Here is a 7,284-nt window from a genome sequence, read left to right on the forward strand (position 1 = left end):
TAGTATCTTAATCCATATTTGGTGTGTATGGTGAAAAGTAGGGACCTATGTTTACTTTTTCAGAAGAGAGCTAGTTTTCCTAATCTATTTATTGTATTGAATTATATCTGCACTGATTTGGAATTCTCTCTGTGGGTATGTTGTTTATGTTTCTTTTCTGTTCAATTTTTGTCTATTACTGAGTTAGTATCTCACTGCTTTAATTATTGTAGCATTATAATCTGTTTTGAAATCTGCTCCCCATTCATTATTCTTTTATTTTTAGCATTTACTTGGCTATTTTTGTACATATTCTTTTTCCAGATGTATTTTACAATCAACTCATCAACTTCTATGAAACAAACAAAAAAATTCCTCAAACTGCTTTGGAATTTTTGAGTAATGTGTCAAGAATGGACATCTTTACAATATAGAGCTTTGCATTTGTCTTGTATCCAGGCATGATATTAAACTCTGTTCTTAGTTCTGTGGGAGTTTATTCCAGTTAGTGATCTTGAATCCCGAGATACACAATCATGTCAGCTGTAAATAATGAAATGTTTGTCTTTTCCTTGCTGATGTTTATATCTAACATTTTTCCTTTTTAGCACACTGGTAAAGATCTTATGACTTCCAGGACAATGCAGATTTATATGACTTAATAAAGAATAGGTATCCTTCTCTTGTTTTGGGCCTTAATAGAAATAACTCATTGTTTCACTCTAAAATATGATGATTGCCATTGTTTTTGATAGATACCCTTTTTCAAGTTATGGAAATGCCCTTCTTTTCATTATTCCAGCTTGACTTATAGTTTTGTCAGGAATGTATATAGAATGTTATCAAAGGCCTTTTCTGGTATCTGTGAAGGTGATATATGATTATTGTCTTAAATCCATTAATGTATTAGTTACACTAAGACTTAACTAATGTTGATCTATTCTTGGAATAAAACTGACTTGGTAGTGATGCTTTGACTATGTTGATATTTCATTTAGAATATACATCTCTGTTTAACAAGTCCCTGGAGTAGTGCCTCCTTAACATTTTTAAATCATGGCAATTAAAGCAAATGTGTATTTTCTTTTTATTTGGTAATAATGTATCATATTTCTACATATTAAATCAAACTTGTTCATTATTATTCAGTTTTTAACTGCTTGATCTAAATTTTCAGATTCAAGTATGGGGTATATTTTTAACCTTTTTTGCTTTACATATTTGAACTTTTTTTCCATTGTGTTAAATTTCATGATTTTCTTATTGCATTGTGTTAATTTACAACATAAAGAAACCTTTAACCCATTTAATGCTTCTTGCTTTGACATTTCTTTGCTACTCCTGCTTGGTTTTTGTTAGCATTTGTCTGGTGGATCTTTATCCACTCCAATATTTTCAATTTTTTTTGTGTTTTGTTTTGAGTTTATCTTTCCAGAACAGCATGTGATGTGATTTTTTTTTACTTCATCTGAGAATGTCTGCCTTTTAATTCATAATTAAACCTTTCACATAGATTACAATTCTGTCAAATTAATAATAATTCTGTCATTTAAAAATTTTTAGTTTTTTTCTTGCTAGATTTGTCAAAGTGCATTTCCTCTTTTTTCTTATATAGTGGTTTAGAAGTTTGAAATATCGTTTCTAAGAGTGGTTGCACTAATATTTAAATGCATATTTTATTTTATATATTTTTGCATTGTGAAAAATTATGTTTAAAGTGAGCATTTAATACTTTTGTAATAAAAGAAGCATTTAAATGCATCCAGTATTTGTTCATTCCTTACCAGTCTGATTCCCCTTGCTCAGGGAAGATCATAGTGGGTCTTATCTATCCTGGAAGAACATACCAAAATTTGTGTCTCTATTCTGAACCAAGCTCAGCATCAAAAAGGTTCTATCCTCATTAACAACGTGAAAAAGGAGGATGAGCTCAGGTGTTCATGTTGTGTCTGCCCTCAAGTTCCCAGTAGGTGAGAAAGCCCACAGATTCAATTTATAATAATGTCCAGATTCAGATGGTCCTAATACAAAGTTTGTCTGAGGACTGCAATCATATATGCATTTTAAACAACTTGTTTCTTGCTTACTTAATTTTGTCCCTCTCGAGCCTCCTCATGGACGTTTGGCCTGTCACAGACTCCACTGCTTTCAGGAGACCAAAATAACTTTTTTTCATGTTCAAATTTTCATAGACTAGTTGTGGTGATTTCACGCTGACTCCTGTGCCACAATTCAGACACCTTTCAAAGTGTGCTGGCTTCCTCCCAAGATCAGGATGTTCAGGTTGATTTTAAAGAATGCCACTATCTAAGGACCCCAGTTTCTTTTTATTGAAAAGACCAATATCTTTTGCTAGGAGTGGAAACAGTTTCACATGACTGCTTGGGGTAGAATAGTGTACCATGGTGGCTACTCTCCACCTTCATAATAAATCAAAATGATTACTTTTCCCCCAAATATACCCACATTCATGTTATTGCTTTGAAGTTACTGTTGTTGTTTTTTGTTGTTGTTGTTCTGGTTTAATGAGGGTTTATTAATCCAATTTTTCATTTGTGTTTTGATGCTACTAAGTTTTTCCTTTTCTACTGGCTTTATTATATGATGATAGGTGTTACGAAACCATACCATGAGTTCAAATGATAGCACTGGCAGCCTCAGTCCCAATTTAGCAGCCTCCATTTTTCTCTATTAGTTTATATTTCTTTAAAATGGCCATAAATTGCATAGATCCAGACAATCTCCATCAAACCCCAGTGTTCTGCAAAGAAAAATCTCCACCACCACCAGAGGAATTCAAAAAGTGTTGGATGTGAGTAGCTCAAATAGATTATCAAGCAGTTCTCTAAAAGGTATCATTAGTGTTTTTTTTTTTAATGGGAACTAGTATCTTTTGTATTGTTGCAGGCAGTTTGAACTCCAGTTTCTTAAAGGCTTTTAGAATAAATGCAGACATTTATTATCTCAGTATGGACCAGTTCATCTTTGCAAACAGCAATTATCAGAAAATGTAGCTAACATCAAACATCATCAGACTTAAAAATTTTATCCAGAAGCTTCAGGTGGGCTCATTTTTTTACACCTAAATAATTCACAATTCTGTTTGTTTCATAAGCACCAACACACAAAACACCAGAAATTTAAGATAGCAAACTTCAATTGCAATTTTATGCCCACGTCAGTTACTTACCTTTCTTTTTCTCACCCTCATCCCACACCCAATAATCCAAGTAGTGACATTCTTTACATGGTTTCTTATTGAAACAAGGACAAAACAGTTATTTAAAGTTTTGCAGCAAAGATCAACATGGATTAAGATGTTTCATTTCAGTAGCCCAATTTTGAATTCAGTGGTAACTTGATTGCCATAGAAAAGACACACAAAGTCCCTCTCTTCCAGGTTCCTTTGTTGATAGGGCCTGTATTGCTTACCTGTTTTTGGTAAGAAACCACTTCAAAATACAGTGGCTTAAGTTGATAATCTTTATTATTATGAGCCTATGAATTTGCTGAGCATGTCTTCTTCATTAGGCTCACTTATGTGTCTGCAGTCAGCTATGGGTAAGTTAGGAAGCAGCTTTTTCGATCTTGGCTGAGTTCTTTCAGCCAAGGGAGTTGGTGATGGACTGGGAAGCCTGGCGTGCTGCAGCCCCTTGGTGCCAGGGCATGCTGCAGTCCATGGGGTCGCAAAGATTTGGACACAACTGAGTGACAACTGAACTAAACTGAGTTCTTTCACATATTGGGGAATTTGTTATAGTAACCTTCCCTGGTAGTTCAGTTGGTAAAGAATCCACCTGCAATGGATACGATTGAACCCTGGTTCAATTCCTGGGTTGGGAAGATCCGCTGGAGAAGGGAATGGCTACCCATTCCAGTGTTGTGGCCTGGAGAATTTCATGGGCTGTATAGTCCAAGGGGTCTCAAAGAGTCAGACAAGACTGAGTGACTTTCACTTTCACTTAGAATAACAGAGCGTGAGTATTTGGAGGTGGGGCCTTTGGGAAGTAATTAGGTTATGAGGGCAAAGCCCTCATGAATGGATGTTTCCATTTCAGAGAATATATTCAATAAAATCCCCGAATTACTGAAAGTTGTCTCTGCCCTGATGTCACCAAGATGGCAAACCAGGAGGTCCCAACATTTACCCCTCCTACAAAAAAACAACAAAAACTGAACTGCATGCCAATGAGAATATCACTTGGAGAGCTCCACAGTACCAAAAAGAAGTACAATAAAGAAGCTGAAAGAAAGAAACAAAATAACTGTAAGACAAACAGAAAACAATGAACCAAATGGCAATACTAAGTTCTCACTTATCAATAATTACGTACATAGATGTAAAAAATGTACATAGATTAAACTTACTAAATGAAAGACATACAGTGGATGAATGGATAAATAAACATGATCTAGTCCCACTCCAGTACTCTCGCCTGGAAAATGCCATGGACAGAGGAGTCTGGTAGGCTGCAGTCCATGGGGTCGCTAAGAGTCGGACACGACTGACCGACTTCACTTTCACTTTTCACTTTCATGCACTGGAGAAGGAAATGGCAACCCACTCCAGTGTTCTTGCCTGGAGAATCCCAGGGACTGGGGAGCCTGGTGGGCTGCCGTCTATGGTGGGCTGCCGTCTATGGGGTTGCACAGAGTTGGACATGACTGAAGCGACTTAGCAGCAGCAGCAGCAGCAGTCATATGCTACCTTTCTGCCATAAGGGTGGTGTCATCTGCATGTCTGAGGTTACTGATATTTCTCCTGGCAATCTTGATTCCAGCTTGTGCTTCTTCCAGCCCAACATTTCTCATGATGTACTCTGCATGTAAGTTAAATAAACAGGGTGACAATATATAGCCTTGACATACTCCTTTTCCTATTTGAAACCAGTCTGTTCCATGCCCAGTTCTAACTGTTGCTTCCTGACCTGCATACAGGTTTCTCAAGAGGCAGGTCAGGTGGTCTGGTATTCCCATCTCTTTCAGAATTTTCCACAGTTTATTGTGATCCACACAGTCAAAGGCTTTGGCATAGTCAATGAAGCAGAAATAAATGTTTTTTTTTTTAACTCTCTTGTTTTTTTGATGATCCAGCTCAATGAAACTAAGCCATGACATGAGGGCCCACCCCGGATGGACAGGTCATGGTTGAGAGGTCTGATAGAATGTGGTCCACTCGAGAAGGGAATGGCAAACAAGAGACTCACTTTAGAATTAAATAAACACAAAGGTGGAAAGTGAAGGGATGAAAAAGATATGGGATGGTGAATGGTATGAAATGCTTGAAATGCGAATGGTAGCCATAGGAAAGCAGAGGTAGCTAAATTTATATCATACAAAATAGACTTTAAGTCTAAAACTATTTCTAGGGACAGAGAAGGTCATTATATAGTGATTAAAGCTGGTTCAACAGAAAGATATAACAATTATAAACCTAACATCAAGAAAGCAAATATTGACAGCTTTGAAGGCAAAAATTGAGAGCATTCAATAATAGCAAAGGACTTCAATATCCCCAATTACAATAATGGATAGAAAATCCAGAAAGAAAAATCAATAAAGAAATAGCTGACTTGAACTCTAGACTAAAAGAACCTAACTGACATATATAGGACATTCCATTTATAGCAGAAGAATATGTGTTTGTATATCAGACTGTATACAAAAATCAACTCTAAATGGATTAAAGTTTAAAATGTAAGACCAGAAACCATAAAAGTCCTAGAAGAAAACTTAGGGTAAAATCTCCTTGATGTTGGTCTGGGCAATGATATTTTGTATATGACAGAAAAAGCATTGGCAACAAAAGCAAAAATAGATGGATGGAATTACATTAAATTCAAAAGCTTTCTTTGCACAGCAAACAAAATGATCAATGGAGTGCAAAGGCAACCTATAGAATGGGAGAAAAGATTTGCTAATCATGTATCTGATAAGAGGCTAATACCCAATTGAATAAGAAACACATACAACTCATCAAAAACAAAACAGGAGAGGGACTTCCCTGGCAGTTTAGTAGTTAGGACTCCATGCTTCCACTGCAGGGGATCCCATTTCGATCCCTGGTCAGGAAACTAAGATCTCACTGTGTGGTGCTGCAGGGGTGGGGGATGGGGGTGGAGAACAAGACAAAAAAAAAAAACTCAATGAAAAAATGAACAAAAGCATGAATAGACCTTTCTCAAAACAAGACATACAAGTGGTCCATAAGTACACAAAAAGTTTCTCTAGTCATCAGGGAAACCAAAACCATAATGGAATATCACCTCACAATTGTTAGAGTGGCTATTATCTGAGAGACAAAAGACAACTAGTGTTGGTGGGGATGTGGAGAAAAGGGAACACTTGTACACTGCTGGTGGGAATGCAAAATGATGCAGCAACTATAGTATGGCGCTTTCTCAAAAAATTAGAAATAGAGCTACCATATGATCTAGCAATTCCTCTTCTGGGTATATATCCAAGGGAAATGGAATCAGAATCTCAAAGGGGTACCTACACTTCCACATTCATTTTGGCATTATTCACAATAACCAAGATACAGAAACAACCTGACTGTCCATTGATGAACAAACAGATAAAGAAAATGTAGTGTGTGTGTGTGTAGTAATAGGCATACCTCATTTTATTCTGCTTCACTTTATTAATCTTCACAGATATTGTGTATATTTTTTAAAAGAAATTGAAGGTATGTGAGAACCCAAGCAAATCAGTGCCATTTTTCCACAGCATTTGCTCACTTTGTGTCTTTGTGTCACATTTTGGTAACTGTTGTAATATTTCTAACTCTTTCGTTGTTATTTGTTATGATAATCTTTGAGTAGTGGCTTTTTTTTTTTTTTTGATGTTCATTCTAGGCTACTTTCTTTTTTTTTCTTTTCTTTTTTTCTTTTCATTAGTTGGAGACCAATTACTTTACAATATTGTAGTGGGTTTTGTCATACACTGACATGAATCAGCCATGGATTTACATGTATTCCCCATCCAGATGCCCCCTCCCACCTCCCTGTCTACCCGATCTCTCTGGGTCTTCCCAGTGCACCAGGCCTGAGCACTTGTCTCATGCATCCAACCATGGAATACTACTCAGCCATTAAAAAGAATTCATTTGAATCAATTCTAATGAGATGGATGAAACTGGAGCCCATTATACAGAGTGAAGTAAGCCAGAAAGATAAAGACCATTACAGTATACTAACACATATATACGGAATTTAGAAAGATGGTAATGATAACCCTATATGCAAAACAGAAAAAGAGACACAGATGTACAGAACAGACTTTTGGACTCTGTGGGAGAAGGCG

The sequence above is a fragment of the Cervus elaphus genome, chromosome X (assembly GCF_910594005.1).
Source record: "Cervus elaphus chromosome X, mCerEla1.1, whole genome shotgun sequence".
NCBI lineage: Eukaryota > Metazoa > Chordata > Mammalia > Artiodactyla > Cervidae > Cervus > Cervus elaphus.